Source organism: Drosophila melanogaster, chromosome 3R (assembly GCF_000001215.4).
Source record: "Drosophila melanogaster chromosome 3R".
Lineage (NCBI taxonomy): Eukaryota > Metazoa > Arthropoda > Insecta > Diptera > Drosophilidae > Drosophila > Drosophila melanogaster.
In genome coordinates, this window is record NT_033777.3 from 28417831 (window position 1) to 28437637 (window position 19807).

General features: G+C 44.1%; 1 protein-coding gene and 1 long non-coding RNA gene across 3 annotated transcripts in view; one reads left to right on the top strand and one right to left on the bottom strand.

Annotated features, from left to right (window-relative positions):
* Positions 1-377: 377 nt before the first annotated feature.
* beat-VI (beaten path VI) overlaps positions 378-19807 on the top strand; it is a 56607-nt gene continuing 37177 nt past the window's right edge. For both annotated transcript variants that reach the window (NM_001276106.1, NM_143362.3), the window contains exon 1: positions 378-1037. The gene's annotated coding sequence lies outside the window, so the exon portion shown is untranslated. The remainder of the gene's footprint in view (positions 1038-19807) is intronic.
* Positions 9264-10160, bottom strand: lncRNA:CR46106 (long non-coding RNA:CR46106). The gene has a single exon (NR_133477.1). It is a non-coding gene; the product is annotated as a long non-coding RNA:CR46106 (long non-coding RNA).

The following is a 19807-nucleotide window of genomic DNA, read 5'->3' on the forward strand; positions in this document are numbered from 1 at the left end:
TAAAAAAGTGCGCACACACACACAAATTTCCAGCGAGAGAGAGAGAGAGACGGAAGACAATAAGCAAAAACATTTAAATGCGAGTAACGTGCAAAAAATAAATTGTTGTCAATGCGCGCGGGGCGAAAAAACGCGTTGCAGCCTCTTATCAGGCGGAACGCTTTGGACTTGGCACACAGCATCCACAAAAGGGTCCTGTGGTCCTTTTCCCAATCGTTTTGATCCACAAAATGCCGAAGCGCTCGCGATCCACACACAGCCGACAGGATGCGAGCTCGGCTTTCTGGCCCGTCAACCGAAAACAGAACATCGGCTTGTCGAGCTGCCTCGTTCCGCCGCGACTTCGAGTGCGAATCAGTTGAAAAAGGTCCTTCGTGCGGGTCGGTTAGTGTAACGGTGTTTATAGCGCTCCCACTGGGAAAAAGCTGCCTTCGCCCAAAAGTAAACAACAACAATAATTAAATAACATTTGTCCACCGCCCGAGTGCAGCACATATATATCCATGCGAATGTTCCATAAGTAGTTGGAAAATTTCGCAGACGAAACATAAACGTATTTAAATTATATAAACAAGAGACCGAAATCCAAATGCCCACCGCTAGTGGGCACTGATAACCCGCCGATAACGCGGCTCCGTGGTTCCATTGGCAATTTGCAATTTGCATTGATGAACTGTGCGCGCCGCCCGCAGTGCATAACGAAAGCAGTAACCAAGCCGTAATCCAAATTCCGTCATCCGCATCAACGGAGCGTGGGGTTCATCGATAATCAGCGGAAGAAGAACCCCTGCAGACCTCCAGACCAGAGAATCCTCCACCTGCCCGATTATCCTTTGATGTCTGAGTGAGTGAGAGTGTGTCTCAGTGTGCAAAGTGTGAAAAAGCGCAAAATAAATATTAAAAGCGAAACGTGCGTGGATTAGAAAGCATAAACCGGCTGGCTGGCTGGTAGGCAGGCAGGCAGGATCCTTTGAAAGGAGCAGCAACCACAACAACTACCGCCAACGTGGTAGTGAGAGCAGAAACATTCCCATAAGGTTCGTATCACATCCTATACAAAGGTACCAGTTCAATGCACTGCCACTGCTCTTTGTTTTCTCTGCGCTGGGTTCTTGTTTTCCCAATTTTTCTTTCTATTTTTATTGGGGCCGCGCACGTTGGCGCATAATTTACGCTAACTTTTCACTTTGCCACCAGCAATGCCAGCTATACCAGCTATATCAGCTGTACCGGATATACCTTTTCGCTTATTTCCCCTGGCAAGTGAACTGGAAAGTTCGGCAAGTGCAAACAGAAATTTGAATTTTTCCGTTAAGTGGGTCGCTCAAACTTGCACCTGTCAGAGGCCTTGGGCATTTGGTCAGCGGAGCGAGCATATGCCAACGGCCAACAATCGGTTGACAGCCCGGTCCATGGCCCCCTTGTAGGCCCATCAACCGATCCTGGGCCGTGTAGGTCCTTGTTGATTTATGACAATCGAAGACAGGGAATCCCCCCATCTATTTGCCCAAGTACGAGTACGAGATGTGTGTGCACGGCTCCCGTCCAACTGGAAACTAAATAATTATGTAGCCCAGGTGGGTGGCAAAAGGGGGAGCTATAGAGCTCTCGGCTCCGCATTTCTGTCTCAGTTGGGTTGAGTTTAACGAACATTTATGCGAGTGCGGTTGTTTATGCTCAACCCGAGTTATGTGGCACTCGAGAGGCGTGGCAACCACACACTCACGCACACATTCCCGTTCGCATTCGCACGGGGGGGCTCTTTCCCAGCCGCACTCATACGCCGTGTGCCACTCGGGCTGGGGCAACAACGTTTGCATATGTTCATCAAGAATGAATTAAAAGTTATTTTAAATTCGTGACACTCGCCTAATTTTGCAGGTCTCCAAATGTTTGTGCACAGGGAAAATAACAAGCTTTAAAACCGAAAGATGTATGTAACATGTGGCTATTTAAAAATGGTAAAACTAAACTTCTCATAAATTTCAAATAACATAAAAATCAATTATTAATATTCCGAAATACTAATGAGATTAAGCTCAGAGATATTTCATATCTTTAGTTTGGGGTGTACCAAATATCTAAACAGCAATTAAAGCGCCAAACTTCTGCATTCTTAAGTCACTCTCGTGTGTCTTGTAGAATGTCCCGAGTTTTTTTCACAGTGCTGTTGCTGGAGCTCCTGAGTTAAATGTGTGTTTTGGGTCTGTCAGTTGTTCCCGGCGTTGCTGTGTTACGTTACTCAAGTGGCGGAGGTGTCACCTGGCAGACAGGTATGCTCTGCGACTATGATGCTGCCACTCACGAGCTCTACGCTCTAATGCGAGCACACACACACTCTCATGCTCACACCCAAACACACACACACACACACACGTACTGCAGCCGCAGCGAGTATACACTTATGTGTGCCCCATAGGGGCAATAGTCACCGGAAGGACTCGGCTTGGCAAGTGAATTAAATTTCAAATGTTTCTTAATTTACTTTTTCGGTTTTCTGTTGACAGTTCAAATTGCTATAACAAATTTCCTAGCGCTACGCATGCCACTCATTCATTCGTTCGTTTATTCGTTCATTCATTTCACTTTGCTCACAGGCTCTGAGGGGGCGCACATGCATAAGTGAAATATTATGTACAACTGTCGGGTTTGTTTTTCCTTTGCGCTTTTTTCGCAGCTTTCTTCTTTGCCGTTTTTGCTTGTTTTCTTGTTGAATTTTTCTTGTTTTTTTTTATTTTGTTTGCTGGTCGTTTGGTGGCGAAAATAAATGAAGCCATTCGAGCGCAATCAGAATTTCGCATTAAAGCGTGGCGCACACGCATTTCCAATGCGATTGTCAGATTGAGAGCACCAAACCCATATAGGAATCGTGTTCGAGCACCAAAGTCAAAGTTGAAACGGTTATTTCAGCTCGGGCCAAGAGGATGGCTTAGATGGCAGAATGTTGGCAGCACTAGGTAGAAAAATCGAACGGGGGATCAGCTGAAGAAATTGCAGACAGGTGGCAAATGGAGTAAAATAAATTAAACTGAAAGCTAATATCTGCGGACTTTAAGATGATATATAAAAGTAATACTCTCTTTATTAAAATAAAATGACATGGTCAAATTATATTTTAATACCACATCAGAAATAAAATTTAATAGTAAACATTGACAGAATTTCAGCGAAAATATCGAAATGAAAATAAGATAAATGTAAATGTATTCCATTTGCTGTTTGCTACATTGCAAAATTTGTAGGTTATTTGATATAAATAGAGATGTACATAGAAAAGAGTATAAAATGCACTTTAGTGAATGTTACTATTCCAGAACGAAATTAGATTCCAAACCGCACACATACGGCCAACAAATTCGGGGCCATAATGTTCTCGGATATTACATTTTTCTTTGCATCCTTAAATTTACTACATTATTTCAACTCCGTTTTGCTGATTTCCGAGTCCTTTGGGAAGGGTGCAGGAAAAGTAAACTGCAGGCGGCACTTGAGAACTTGGCTAAATGAAAGGAAACAAGAGGCAACCATCAGCGTCTGTTTGTTTGCTCGGTTGTCTTAGCCGCCGAGCGCTAAAAACCATTTAAAGTTTTCAGTTAACTCGCAAGGCAAACGGAATTGCTGCGTGCAAAATAAATAAATACTTTGTGAAACTTTCAACAGCCAGCCGTCGTGTTTTTGTGAACAGCTCGCAAATTGAACTTAAACGTAATGCAATGGAATTACAACTTATTCGGCGCAGTACCCACCATTCCTTCTATTCGCAACGTGTTTCCAACCTTTAACTGTTGCCGGGCCCTTTGTTTCGATGCCAGCCACAAAAACCGGTCTCCACCAAATGAAATTAGTGTCAAAACGCTGCTTCTACAAGTGCTGCATGCCTCGTCAAATCCGTTTCCGTGGCGAGTGGCACAGGCTCGAAGGATAGCGACAGACAGGCGACAGGGCAAGGCCGGAACACGGGTACACTGGGTGTCCTGGCCAAAAGTGGGCGTAATCGCTGGCATCGTCGTAACAGCGATGCCAATGCCTCTGGCGGTCTAGCAACCAACGGCCAACAACTAGCAACCAGCAACAGCTATATTCACCACTACGAAATTATATCACCATGGTCTAAGCCTACACAGAAGACAAATTTCCATAATTTTTTGCCTTTTTAAAATCCAAAATATACCTTTAAAGCTATGACCAAATATTAGAATTGACATTTTAGATATAAATATATAATAAATATATGTCCTAATTGAATTTAAGATGTCATATTTTGCGCAGTCGATTAATTATCTTTCTGTGTAGCTATGTTAGTTCCGGACTTTTTTCATGATGCCAATGCCTTTTAAGTTGATTATGGACGCAAAAAAAAAGCTAGCTAGAAGCAACAAAATAAAGGATAGAGCGAGCTAGCAGAGCAGTGAAAAAAAGCGGCGCCGTTGTGCTGAATGAAATTGATGAAGTAGTTTCAAAAGCTGCTACTGGTGCTGCTGCACTGCCTTTGCTTCCGAGGAAAAAAACCCTTCCTGACCAAGGTAAATAAGCCTTGTTTTTGCCTCCTGCTCTTTGCAACTTGTTTGCCGCTAAGTTTTTGCCAGGAGCTCCCGCGCTTTTACGCGGACAATGGAGTGCATGGAGCTGCATCGCATTGTGGCCAAATGGAGTCCTACATTGAGCCAGCCCCTTAAGTTGCGGCCTCGCTTTGATTAACTTCAATCAGCGCTGGGGAATCGCTTTCAAAATTAAAATTTATTGCCAATTTGCGGGAAATTCGATTAAGCTTAGGCCGCTGGTTCGTTTTCCTTTTCGTGGTCCTCTGACACAAAGCCAAAGTCGAACTGGAAAAACACTCAGCTGGACAAGGAAGGAGGGACGGAAGGATGTCTTGGGCATTTAAATCCAATATGTAAATGAAAACAGGATGGGAAGGCAGCAGGATCAGGCCGTTGGACTCGAACCCCCACTCGAACTGTTGAAAAGCTGTTGAAGTTTATTGGAAAAATATTCAAATCACGTGGGTGGTCTTAGCTCATCGCCCGGCAACGTCGACTTCCTCCTGGCTGGGTGATAAAAATGGCCAAGAAATTACTTATAGATTGAATGGAATCGTCAGGCGCTCCAAGACTCCAGGTCTTTTGCCCTGGCTTAGGCATTGCTTTGCTGTTCTGGCTTGCCTTGCAACATTTTTGATCAATTTAAATGCCCGTCTAAGACAATAAAAGTCTTATTGGACCGGCTTAGCTGGGGATTTCGAAAGGCCGAATGGCATTCGCATTGTTTTGGTCCAGATAAGCGTGCAATTAAAACTGAAGTCGACTTTTTGGCCCGCTAAATGGTGAAATGATGTACGGTAGCTGACGGTTCGGGGTGCTGGAAAACTTATCTAATAAGTGTCAGTTGGACAACGTGGGGCAAACAGAAGTAGAAACAATAACAACGTGCTGCGGCTGACCCCCGACCTCAAAGCAAAAGTTTCACTTTCATATTTTCGGGTAAGCACCCAAGACTTTTGTCACTTTTACGGGCAAGGGCAACTCCCTTTCATTCGAGGCTCTGAGTCGCCAGAGCGAAGAGCCAGAAAATCAATGCCTATAAATTGCTTGACGCCTGCTCACGCTTATTTATAGCGTAGGGATTTATGTTCGGCATATTTATTTATGAACAACAATTTGCCGGTTGCTTTAAGGCTCATTGATGCCCGGGAGAGGGTCGTAAATTAGCCGACGCCCTGCAGCAACAAATGTAAATAGTTCAATAACAAAGGCGCTGCCAATGCCAATCTGTAGAGCCCAATAACCAATAACAATACCCGGCTGCAGGCAGTTGGAGCCGAGAGCCAGGAACACATGGACATCGATATAGCCAGGAATAACGTCTGTCGAGGGCAGCAATAACAAGTGGACATGTTTTATTTATGGACGAAACGTAGACGACGACAAACGACATCGAAAGTAGCTGTTAAAATTGTTTTAATTTGCTGTTCGCAGTCGAATACACACAGCTGAAGGAGGGCAAACACAAAAACACAGCTGACAACATCGGAAAACGACAGGGCCAACAACAAGCCGTCATCAAATAAAAGCCCAGACTGAAGGTCAACTAGGATGCGAATGGGTCAGTAAGCCAAAGGCAGCCACAGCCGGCCATCAGGGGGTTACAACAGATACAGGGAAAAAATGGAAAAACCAGTTAGATATTAAATAAAATCGAAATTCAGGGCTTAAAAGGTCTAAACTAAATCAGTAGCTTAAATAGGTATCAATAACACTTATGCGTGTCATGAATATCTGAATGTTTTTAAAGTGTACATCATTTGATTACATCTTGTTACATATATACGTTATAAACTTATAGTTCATTTTAATATTGACCGTATTTGTGGCATACAAATCATTTCAATCCTTTAGTTTGTAAAAATAGAACAATGGAATCGAACAACAGGGCATGGAAATTTATATTTTGGCATTTATTTCCGAGTTCATAGCCGATGATAACCCTTATTTCGCACAGACGAAAGGCAAACAAACATGGGTGCAAATGAGTGTCCATGTCCTTGCAGCGGGCAGTGGCTGGTGGTTCTTGCTGCCACCAACGATATTCTCAGCTGTTGTTGCTGCTGCTTCTTGTTGGCTGGTTAAGTGACCAAATCGAGTACCAAATGGGCAAACGTCTGCTCCACCCGATGTAATAATTCAATTGTGCAGCGGACCAATGCCTTCAAGATGGATGGCGTGCATCGAGACTTGCTTTTGGCGACATTTGTGTGACGTGTTGCCCTAGCTTCTTGCTGAATTATGTATAGATATAGATATGTGTGTGCGTGTGCGACGCTGCGAGGCGAAATGCTCGAGCTAAAAACTTTGCCAACTTTGGAAAACAAAGAAAAGAAAAAAAAAAAAAATGAAAAACCAGCAAAGAGAGAAGCGAAGAAGTAAAGCTGAAAGCTGGTAGCAAAGAAAGCCAATGCCTTCAGTGGATTTAAGTTGGCTTTGAGACTCGCAGCAAAGCCATCGTCATCTAGTCATATACTCGTTGCCAGATAAGCATTTATACGCATTAAAGCGACAGCCAACTTTTGACCAACTTTTCCTCTTGGCAAAGTTATCAAAAATTCCACTTGCGCAGTGAATCAAGTGCCATTTACTGATTGTGTCCCACGGTGCGGCGGCTGAAAGGAGCTGCCTGTTCCTAATCCGCTTCACATTTTATCAGCGCTGTGACAGTGGCTCTCTCACATCCTTGAATTCAATTCCCCTCTATGTGTGTGTGTGTGTGTGTGAACGCGTGTGTATTCATAAGTTCGTCCTAGTCCTGCACCCGGAGTCCTGAGCCTGGCCTGAAGCACTTTTAGGCGCTCTTAGCGCGCCCAAACTTCGAGTGGCCAGGCTGAAACGGCTAAAACGGCTGAATGGCAATGAGAATGGGGTCGTGTTAAATCGACGCCTAATGCCACATCTAAGCCCTTAACTAGGACATTGACAGTTGTCGTTGTTGGCGAGAAAACTGTGGGAAACTTGCTCTCTGGATGCCCGACTGCTTGAATGCCGGTCATAATGAATTAATCGAAGGCCAGACACGCATTTCCCCTAAGCCAAGACCTCCAATTAAACTATTTGAACCACGTCTTATCTGGCCGCTCTTGGACTTTTACCTAATGTCCAAGAGCTAGTCTTTCGGTCTTATTTAAAATTAATTAGAAACGCATTAAAAGCGGATTTTATTAGACGTGATTGGAGATTAACAGATTCCATTGAGGAGGCTGGCCAAAAGTTCGTACATGAGCCTGAAAGTGATTACTCAGCATTTTGTTTCCAATTTCTGGTGAATTTTCAATGGCAAATATGCAGTTGGCAGGCGGCTCGGGCCGTAGAGATATGCTTGAAAATATGCTTTCTGGCCAGTCAACAGGCATTGCGCATACGTCGTGTGGGGAATGGAATGGCAGTGCAGAGCAGAAATAACAAGCGATTTTTGGGGCAAAATCAAAAATCAAGTCATTGCTTTTGAACTACGGCAAACATGGGGACCATAAACCGGAACGTACACCCGGAGAGAGATAGCCGGAGAAAAAGCAGCGTCGAGCAAGGGGAGTAGAACTGAAGGCAAGCTAAACATTTCCTCAATTTATTGGTGAAATACGATTTGTGCCAGGAGACTTTTACGGACTGGCTGCTGAGCTATGCCATGTACTCCAGATGCTTTTTGAGGCATCAGGGCATTTTATGCAAATGTGGCAACTTTATGGTTTGTTGCTGGTGCATGTGCATGTGCATATGCAAGTGCATGTTCTAGTGAACGCAATCGAAGCATATGACTTTTAAGTGAACTGTGGTCATCATTACGCCGAGCTCCTCAACGGCTTCCAATCGGCCAAATATATATTTGCACATGTCTTGGCCAGAAAAGAAGTAGCAAAGGAAAGAATATATATTGCATAAACGGGCCTGGACATATGGAATACGGGTTAAAGCGGCCCGTAAGTGACAGTGACGGGAGGCAATAAGGACCAGAATCCTGTCCTGACTAAGCCTTTTGTACGAAAGGGGCAGGACAACAAGGCAACAGAAAGAGAATTCATGTAAATTCAGTTCAGTTAACAATTGCAATTTTTGCATGGGGCTGCCTTCCTTGTGCCATTCGCAGGCATTGCCTTTCGGTATGTTTTGTGCATTTGGATGCTTCGCTCCACCACCGGAGAATGTGTTGCAACTGGTAGTCAGCTTTCGGTCTTGGCATTTGGTACTTCGCATCAAATTCAGTTCCCATGTGCAGTCAAAGATTTTCAATTAAAACTCTATGTTTTCCGACTTGCAAACAATAACAAAAATGACTAAATTATCCCCGGGCACAACAATGCTGTTCTAACAAAATTCCTCGCTCACTTGGTATACGTATGCATTGCGAGTATCTTAGATAATCGAAAAACTTTTCCCTGGCATGTCGAATGGCTTGAAGGGATTTTCCAAACTATGTCTACTATATATATGGGTGCTGTGTTAAAAAACGATATCCGATTCGCTGGCAGGCGTTTTTAGAAACGCCATTAGTGCCTGACTGGAGCTATTAAAAGCGAAAAGTCAAAAGCAAAATTCATCCCTTTAACGTGCAACTTTTAGACCATAATTAATCATTTCTTGTGGCATTTCGAAAGTGTGTGTGTGTGTGTGTTAGGTTTTGTGGTACCGTTTCAAAAAGTTTTAACTAAAAAACGGGTATTGGCTGTGGCATCAATTATAATTAGCTCGAAAGTAGGTTCAGGCCTTAATTATACAACTGGCGGACCCCGCTAACTGTGGGCGGTTGATGGGGAAGTTGCCCAACTATGGCTGATTGCCAATAATCAAGTATACGCCCCATGGCGCCGGGGACAAAGTTTTAAAAGCTGCGTGATTTGCGTTTTACGCTTTTAGTTCACAATTTGTCTTCTATTGACGTTGGATATTGCGCATTTTAAACAATTTACGGGGGTATCAATATTTGCCGAATGTGTTTTGAATATCAAATGAGTCCCGGATTCCCATTCCGTTTTCGTACGGAATGGCATTTCATTCCGGGCCCTTTCACTCGTTTCGTTTCGGTTCGGTTTGGTTTGGTTGAGTTTGGTTCAGTTGCCTTTTGTCCCTGTAAATTCATTAAAAATTTGCTGCCACACGGCGAACACAAAATACAAATCCGCAGTGCAAATACACAAATTTTGCGGCCTGAAAATGCGAATGGAAACTTTTGTGTGAGTGATAAAAGAGCCGGGTTTGCTCTTTGGGTCTTCCGGCAGAGGCTGTTCGACGAACTATTTGAGCGTCTGTAAATAAAAACGGAAGATGTTGAGAGGCTTTTTCGCCCCTTTTCGGTTTCGGGGCTAACAACATAAATCGAATCTTATTTATTTTGGTTTTGCAATTTCTTGAGCACGAGTGTTGCTTGCACAGATCAAACGTATTGAATGCCATGCCTAAATCGCATGCCGGCATACCCAAAAATACGTTCGATGCCTTACCATCATTTGTTGTTGCTGCTGTCGTTTCTAATGCCCTGATCTAAGTCCTTTTGGCACCCTCGCACAAACGGAAGCGATTTGTAGGGGGTGCCGGGCAAAGGAATTTTGTCATCAGGGTTGACCCAATGGTCTCTGATTGATATATGCACAGGGGAAAAAAACGAGGAGAAATATGTATTTGAAATGTTAATAAATGCCAACTTAAGCTATGAATATGAATATCAAGCAAGTGAAATATTAGCATGCATATTACAAATGGTACTCACTTTAAAGGACCGTTTTAGAAATATAAATAGATTATATTACGAATTACAAAGATAGAGAATTTTTACACATGCTTGAGTTTTTCTTAGTGCATACCTCCAAAGGCTATCCATTTATTTTGGCTGCACTTCCAATTAGATTTCCGTTAACAGGATAGTTGGTTATAGCGATAAGAGCATTCGAGATGCGGCCTTACCCAATCGGGAATCCTATATCTTGTTGCTTTATTTATTTGCACACAGCGGCAGGGACAGGACAAGTTTAGCATGAATTCGGGTCAACTTTATGAGCAGCCACGCAGTGCGTGTTGTGTTGCTTTTGGGCCGTTTCTTTGCGACTCCTGTGTGTGTTTGTTTGTTTGTTAAATTCTGCAAAATCCTTTCATACAGAAAATCGCAAACAAGCTACTGCGAGCAGCTTGCTCCTAGAGACAAAGGAGGAGCGAAGGTCGCAGCGAATGAATAAATAAATAAGTCAGAGCCGCTGTTCCTGCCTCTGCTACTGTATCCTGTGCCCGAATCCACAGCCCAGTCCCAATCCCCATCCGAATCCTTTGAAGCAGCGCCGTTTGCTGACTGACTGCGCTGGCATTTTTGGACAGTGAGCAGCGGCGAATGGTAAATGAAATGCCGTGTAAGAATTTATAGAAAATGTATTTATGCGTCGCTCTGCTCTGTTCCATTTCGTTTCTCTGGCTACAAAGTAAACAAATCTACGAACGTGCCCCACATGCCCGGAATTCACCCATACCCATACCCACACCCCAGCCACTCACGTATGGTATGTGTATCTGCAGCACGCACACACACACGTTTCAAGGATCTGGCGACCCGTGAAAGCGAGCCAGAAATTAAATTTTCGTAAATTTGATTCGTAATGCGTGCAAGGAAATTCATTTAGCGCGGCATTGTCAAACAATTGAAACTGCCTTTTACACTTAATTGCGTGTTTATACGTCAATCAGTTTGGCCACTGAGCAGCTGGCTTCTTTGGTTGCCTCAACTATGATCCCTTGGCCACGCCCAAGAACTTCTTATCGGCCTTTGTGATTTCGTACACGTAGTGTCACGTTCTCCAAAATATGAAACGCTCACTGATTTTTAATGAACCAAAAGTTGTTGGCTTGGCTTTTGGGCCAAAAGGTACAAAGTCGCAGAAAACTAGAACAAGTCGAAGGGGCAGAGGAAGAGGAAGAAAAAAATTCACAGTCCTTTGATTAATACGTGCACTAAACGAGTCCTGGCATCCCTACCTGAGGGCATCTTCTCTAAAGTCCAGCTACATCGTTACGGTCATGTACGCAATAATTAAAAGTATCGAAACTTGTGTGTGACTCCACGTGTATCCATGTGTCCGTGTTTCCAGCTCTGTGTGTTGTATTGTGCCCTGTGTGGGCATTTGTCGCCTGGCCGCGTGGCCACTCACTGCGGCTGATTGCAAACGCAAACGCAGACCGGTGCGGGGGACGTCACTGTTAGAGATATGCCACGTTACGTATACGACATGTGGTCCAGTGTGTGTAGTGGGTATGTGGTACGTGAGCTTCTACAATTGTACGGGATTTCTTTTTCTGTGCTTTATCCCCCATACCCCACGATACAGTGAGAAAAACGAAAATAAAGGGAAAGAAAAATCGTTTTAGCTGACATGACCTCATAAGGATGAAACATAAACCATCAAAGCAATTAGGAATGTTCTTTTTGGTTATTATTAGATTCCGGGCCTTCATTTTTGTTTGCCGCAAAATTATTGATTTTTCGCTCAGTGTGCAAACGCCGGCTGGCTGGCCAGTCAATTTAGGGGCATGGCCGCTGTAGCATAGATTGCCAACGCACGGAACAAAGCAAATGACAAATAAACAAACAAACAAGCGAATGGAACGAAACGTAGTCATTGGAGTTGCTGCACACGGAACGTGTGTATAAATAAAAACTTTGCAACAGTCGCCCCGAAGTCTCAGAAAGAAGGAGCAAGGCAAAGGGGCCTGGAAAAGCAGGGGAGTTCGGTGGGGGTTGTTGGCAAAAAGGAAAATCCAGATAGCCAGAGAGCAGGCGATGCCCTCCTCACTAATACACAAATACACTTAAGTTATTGTTACTGTTATTTAGTTAGTTTATGCCACTTTGTATTATGTGTGTGAGTTTGAGGCGGTGCGTGAGCGTGTTTGCCCTTTGTCTGCGCCCGTATTTGTTCTTCATTGTATTGCGTTTTCTTCTGATTTTCTTCCAGCCGCCACCGCAAAACCGGAAAACTCAGCCAGCAGTGCCGACAATGAATCAAACAACTCCACTTTGATTTGATTGATTTGCGCTGCGTCAGCTGGGCGCGTGTGTACGGAAATGGGAGGAGGGTTCACAGTTGAGAGTGCAAAATGCACAGAAATGAAAATGGAAAAAAGAATTTGAATCGGCAAAGCAAATAGGAACATGGACAGCATATGGAATTGTTTGCACTGGCAATCAGACAGCAAATAAATATATTCCAAAAGACCGAATTCCAATATGCCCTCGACCCTATAACGTCCTCTAAATATTTAGAAATAACTTTGAAGAAAACTATTTTTCCAAATGATCATTAACAACAGAAAGCATTTCTAATTGATTCCGAGGGCATAGTAAAGTTTTGTTATTTTCAAAAGTGCATTAATTATGATTTCTTTTGAGTATTTTGCAACTTGAACTTGTAATAAATTTTAGGAAAATTTTAAAAGCTTAAAATCCTCTTTGTGTTTGTCCTGATCAAATTTCAAGACTCATTCAAATACTCGAAGTTCTCGAGAAAACCCTTCAAGTATATGCCACTTAATAACCAGCCAATAAATCAGATTAAGGAAAAAATATTGCACCTCATATTTATTTGCCGCCTGAAGTTCAGGCCATGAACAAAACGTCTGAGAAGAGCATTAAGTACAGTGAAGTATTCGCAATTGATTTTAAGGTTTCCCCACCAGCAGCAATTTATTCTCCAGCTGCGAGTGTGTGGTGGCACTTATACACAGAACACCGAGCAAACCCACTCAAACTCGGCTAGGTGTTACTCGCACAAAAAGTATATGTATGGGTCTAGGCCTAGGCCCCGTGATCCAGGATCCTGAATCCACTCCAGAGTCCTTTTTTATTTGCTGGCTGGCGGTAACATGAAAATTTACTTTGCATGAATTTGTTCGTCACGCTTGATTTTTTATTTATACATCAAGCTGGCAAACCAAATATGTCACATGGGTGTGCGTAGGCCGTGAACGGATTAGGAGCGTAGCCAGCAAATGGGTTTTGAGGGGGCTTTTCGAATGGGACATAATATATTTAAATCCCAGATACTTTTTGTTCGGTGTGAGAACGTAAATTTAATGCGTCACGGTTGGGCTTTATTTTGTAGTTAATTGCAGGTGAGAGCGCACTTAAATAATCCCTTCTACTCCACTCCTGAACTGAGTTTTTACTTTGGGGAAAGGTGGTCTCTCCACAAAGTACTTTCCCAGTCATAACGTGATGAAAAACTTTTGGAAGTTAGTGCCTTCAGTGAGCACATAGGTTCGTTCCAAGCTAATTAAAAGTCAAACAGGAATGACTTTTGCAACCCTACACACATGCATATGCAACAGCACGGTTCGAATTTGACGCATTGCTCATACGCAATGTGGGACAGCAGCAATGTCGAACAATAGCGTTCCGTAAACTTCAAACGATTGACAGGATGTAGCGGAACAAGGATGCAGAGGAGGAAAAGAAGGGAGGCGAAACGGCACTGGAAGGGAATTCGCAATTGAAGCTTGCTGTTGGCTGCTGGACATCCTGCTGAGGCTTATTAAAATTTTATTGTTCAACCCAGTTGTCTGGCCGAAGAAGGAGTAGTTGACATGGGAAGCCGACATGAGAAAGTCCATGGAGGCGGGTGCCAAAGACACAATTGTGACGGCTGTAGATCGTGGGACAAAAGGAGGCGTCCACCGGAGGGCGGAGACTGTCCATTGATGGCACAAACAAAAGGCAGGTGCAAAATGCGGACAAAGAAGCACTTTAACGGAGAGCTTTACAGCGATGACAACGAAGGGTGGCCAATGGCGGGGATTTAGCTTTTGTGGCGGTTCGATAAATTACAAGATAGCGAAACGAATCAAACAAAACCCAAAATTAGCCGCTATTCGCTTCCTGCATTTTTTCACGCTCAGGGCCCTGAGATTCTGGTAATATTTTAATAAAAATGTCAACTTTTGAGCGCCCGACAGGTCGCGTGACATGCTGCCACAGACAGGTGGTGACGCAGCAGCAGCCAGCAGCAGCTTTAGTCTCAAGTGCCCCATCCCGAAAACTCTCCCTGATGTATTTATGATGAGCCCGAACTGATCCGGCTCCTCCACCGCCAACCAGTGTGTATGTGAAGCACGTTTTGCGATTTTGTGATTTTTTGCTGAAAATCCATTTGCCGCTTGGCGCCGCCGCACGGGCTTACAGTTTAGTTTATCTGCGTAAAAATATTTAAAGGACCCTCGTGGCCCGGCATCGGCAATCTGGAAATCTGAAAATCTGGAATCAACGCATGTAGGCCTCATAATTCTGTCAGCGTCATAAACGCGTCGCTTGCCTCCACATGGCAGCTGCATGCGAATGGAATAATAAAAGAGGACACCCAATCTGCCAGCCCCACCACTTCTCTCCACCCAACCTACCTATTCCACGATTCAACATGAATCTGAATCTGGCCGACTTTATGTTTTAATTTGATTTGATTTGTGTTGTGCTGCGCACACTGTCGTATGTGCAAATATTGTTAAGGCAACCAAATTTGATTTATCACACGCTCGCCCCATTGGATTTTCCCCCGCCCCTTGAACACTGGCGTCTTAATTGGTTTTTGGCGTGCGAATTTTGGGCGCAGAAATGGGCCGAGCAATTAGCTGCACTCCGTATGCCACTTTAGATGGTGTTGGGGGCGGTAGCAGCTTGGGTGCCTGTTAAGTGGCCGCAAGTAGCAAAAAGCTGCCAATTTCGCCCCGGGCGAGGAGACAATTGTCGGCAGAGCTGCCAAGTGAAGTTTGCAGTGGAAATTAAGGAATCTTCACAAAAACCAAGCCGCGTTTATGCGGAGAATTTTGCAAAGATGCTCCTAAGCAAGTAGTAGGGTCACACTTGTGTGTCACACATTAAAATTTGTCGTGAAAGACAGTGGGCAATTCTTGAAAATTAGCATAAGTAAATATAAAGATTGCTAAGCTGATAATTGTTAATTCCATACAATTAAAGTGATTAAGTAATATTCTCCAGCTTATTTAGTTTCATAAAGTGCAAGCCTTTTTGCGGCTATCTTCTATTAATAATGTATTCGGCATTAATAATTTATTTGCTAAATCGTGAAATTGAAAGCGTATTTTGTTTATTGAAATAAATGCATAACATATTCATGAAACAAAACCCGTTAAGAAGGTTGAATTAGGCGGGATAAAAGGGATACCTAATTCCCCTCCCAGTTAATCGGATAAATTGAGCTTTTGTGAACTCGGACAGCCACTGGTGTGAACGGGTCTAGAAGGCGGACAGCTGCTTTCTGCCACACTTTTAGCTTCAGTCCGTTCCAGAGTTTGCTGACTGTGCTTAGGATTGAACTGCCATTTTAATTATGCAGCAGCAGCCGACAACCGACGCTCGACGGTCGACATCAGCGGGCGGTTGTAACTCAAGGGCGCGCCGAGGTCGTGGCGCCTTGCAGAGCCTGCGAAATTAATATAAAATGGCAAAAACTTTGCGAGGGCATGGCGGGTTGGTCGGGGTTGGTATGTTAGCGAATAGCTACTGTGCCTCAATGGCAGATTGCGGCGCGAATGCAGCCGCCAACTGCATAAAATTTAACGAGAGACCCCGGACTGGCTGGCAGCATTCAGAAACAATTTGCTGCAGATTATGAAAATTGCTTAAGAAATTAAATTGCTGCAATGGGCGTAGCAATGTAGCTATATAGTACAAGCCGGGTTGGGCCAAAGGTCCTGCGGTCGCAGTAGCAGTCGCGGTAACCGCGGGAAATTTGCATTTCCATTTGCGGTTACGGTCGACTCCACCCCGCCGCCATTTGCCAGCGCCTTTGATTTGGCCCGGCACGTAGCGGACGGTGGGTGTATGGTGAATGGCACACAAAAAGGATTTCTGCTGCCTGTCCACTTTCTGCCTTGGTTACTAATTCAATTTGCAATAACAACAAAACCGACAGCGGTACGCTCTAATTATATTGCGGCTGCTTTGGTCAGCCAAAGCGGCTTGGGCCGTGAACTTTATTAAAAATATTTGGGCACGGCCCCCTCGAACCTGGACTGTATTTACATACTTCTCCTTGTGCGGGAAATTTTTACGATTCCTAGACCAATTTGGAGGGCGAAGCACGCGCTGCGCCTATAAAGTGGGGCCCTTCTTTATGCATTCTTTTTTTTTTACTGTTCAATTAGCATAATGGGCACACCAAAGAAATGGCGATTCTTGTGGGGCGTGGGGAGCAGACATGAAGACGCGACTGATCCTTTTGGCAAATAAATAAATGCATAAATATAAATACAGTTGCGGTTGGATCCCGAATTTTGGGGGTTCGGGGGGGTTTTTGTCCTTTGTGCCCTTTCGTTCATTTTGAAAATGGTCAGCCGGCAGGCGGCACATCATTTCCGGTTTGTTTACGCAAATCGAGCACATTTCGCATAATTTCCTATTGCCAAATGCTGGAGCGCTGTGCACGGCATGCCAAAGTTACTCCACATATTTATATATGTATCTGCGCCATGTTTTTCTTGTGGGAAATTTTATGAAAATGCTTCCCAAATTGAATGAAAACATATTGACTATGCCATGACGACGACGTCAACGACGGCAAACGGCAAGAAAAACAACGTTGTTGATGGTTGACGGCGAGGATTCGGATTGGCAATGGGAATGGGTATGAGGGATGCGAAATTGGGATGGGGTATTGGGCAAAGCGTTTGATGTTGGCACTGCAAATACATGTCCCTGTATATTTGCCTACAAGTGTATACGTATGTGTGTGCTTTTGGAATCCATGTAAGGTCCTTGGTATCTGTGAGTTTGCGTTATCGCCTGCTATTTGTATTTGCTACCCGCTGAGTGTGCGTTTGTGGGTTGCGGGGCTTTTTCTGTGGTTTTTTGAATATGTCTCATTTTGTGATTGTGCCCCTGCCATTTGCCCGGCATTCTGCCTCCTACTCACCAAATCCCCCCCTTCGAATTCCGATCCTGGGACAAACATGCCCCTTGGAATTTGATTTGATGCCGGCCGACAATAGGGAGTGAACCCAGAAACCAAGGCACACTGACCGCACTGGCTAATAAACAACAAAGCGCATAAATTGTTGGCCTAGCCAACATCCAGTATACGCCCGAGTGCCTACGCCATGGCCAATTGGCTGCAATTTAGCAAAATGCATCGAAGCGAAGGACGCCGGGTGAAAAATCCAAATAACAAAAACTAAAATAAAGTACGGAAAAAATGACGAGAGAATGTTCAGGAAGCAGGAAAATGAAGCCAGGCGACGAAGGACGACGCCGGCGATGGGAGATCAAGCTCAGGAATGTTGTGTACTTTCCCTGCTTGTACATAAATACATATATGCAGTTTCTGGATAACAGATTGCTTTAATAGTTTAGTGCGGGAATTTTCCGGCTGGGTTATGGAATCCATTCACTATTTGCTATTAGCTTGGGTTAAATTTAACATTTTTCATATTTATTTTTAGGCTGATTGAACGAAATGTTGTGATAAGATATTTTCGCTTTTATAGATAATGGAATCCATAACGTTTTAGATATCTGCTATGGCTACATTTAAAATTTAGATTTCGATTTGATCGAATTGAATAAAATTTTATGCAAAAGATAATATTTATACAAAAATATTTATAATATTTTTGAACTGCAAATTAGAGCAATGGAAATTCGACTTCCTGCAGCTTACTCCTTATCCCATGATAAGCATTGTATAACAAATGGCCCTTTGGCTCCGCCCGTTCCAAATCCTAAAGGTTGTCGTTTATATCGCTTTTTTGCCATGTATATATAAATAACATCCTGCCCCTGCTGGCTGTCTTCCTTTGACTTGCCGTGCATAATTAAATCAGATCACATTTTAAAATTCCATTTATATTTACCTCTTGTCGGACCTGGGTGTCTGTCTTTCTGTCGGACGGGACCGACTCGTAAATCATGATTAAAAGCTTCGGGCGACAGGGCAGGCCGCCCAACTACTATGCCTAACACGTAGCTAACCAAAAAAAAAGGAAGAAATATACTACAAAAAAGGACAACAACGGGGCGGCAGAAACTTCAAATAAAAAGCGCTGCGGCCATCAAGACGACATAGCTGGCAGAGGAGCTAGTTGCCGCAAAGATGGCAAAACTGGGCGAGATTCAATTCTGGAGATACACCGTGGCGCAAGAAGAGCAGTTTCTGGTTCCAACCAGCCAGCCAGCTAGCGACTGCGGTGGTGACTCACTTCTCAGCCGCCAGAAGAAAGGATGGGCTAGAAGCGAGACAACACAGCGAAAGCAACAAACAACATGGAGCACACAGTTCTAAAAAGAAAAAACGACGGACTGAAAACGTGATATGGTAGGGTAGATGGTACATATATGTTGCTCGACTTGTATATAAGGCGAGATAAATCAAATGTGGCGAGAAATTGCAACAACAATGGCTGGCAAAGCCAAGAGCGGAGTCGCCGTCGTCGGCGTCACAGGACGAGCACAGAGTACAGAAAAAAAGGGGAAAAAACTAGCCAAAGCGAAAATGCGAAAAATTTATCCAATTTGGTAAAAATTTAGGTCACAGCCGGGGTTCCTCTCCTAGAAGCGCCAAAAGCGCAGCAGTGGCATCCACAGGCCACAGGAAGAGCTCAAGTGCAGCAAGTGCTGAAGCCATTGTCTCGCTCTCGTTTGTTGTTGGTCGAGACGAGCCGAGGCGCTATTAGATAGCGTAAATTTGCAGGACGACGCAGGGCGATGGAGGACATAGAGAGAAAGGATGCAACTACTCTATACTCAACTAACGAAGCCCAACGAAACCGCACGGAACGAGGCGCAGCCGGCACAAAAGTGAGCCATGATAAATATGGCACAGGAGGGCCTGGAAAATATAAACATAAAGCATAAAACTGAAGGACCAAGGACGAAACCGGAGGCCAGTGAAGGAGTCCTGGTCAGAGTTCGTTGAAAGTTGGCAACTGCTAACTGGTTGCTAGCAGCTGTCATTCCCAGCGACACATACACAACTTACACAACAGCCCCACAGCCGCCGCACAACCCCATTCTACTGACAGCTAATAGCACATGAAATGAGTAAATTATCGCACACTTGGCGCCACCACACTCACCCCCTTTGCCAGCTAATTTGCAGTGAAAAGAAAACCAACAAGCCACAACACTGCGTATACGTGATATTTGCTCTCGGCGAGTTCTCAGCATCCCCCATGCGATGTGGCTGCCAGTTGGCAGATAAGCGAAAAAGTGCAGCGTAAAAAATCGAATGCATATTTCACCAGCATTAAATGACACAAAAAGAATAACAAGAGTAGAAATT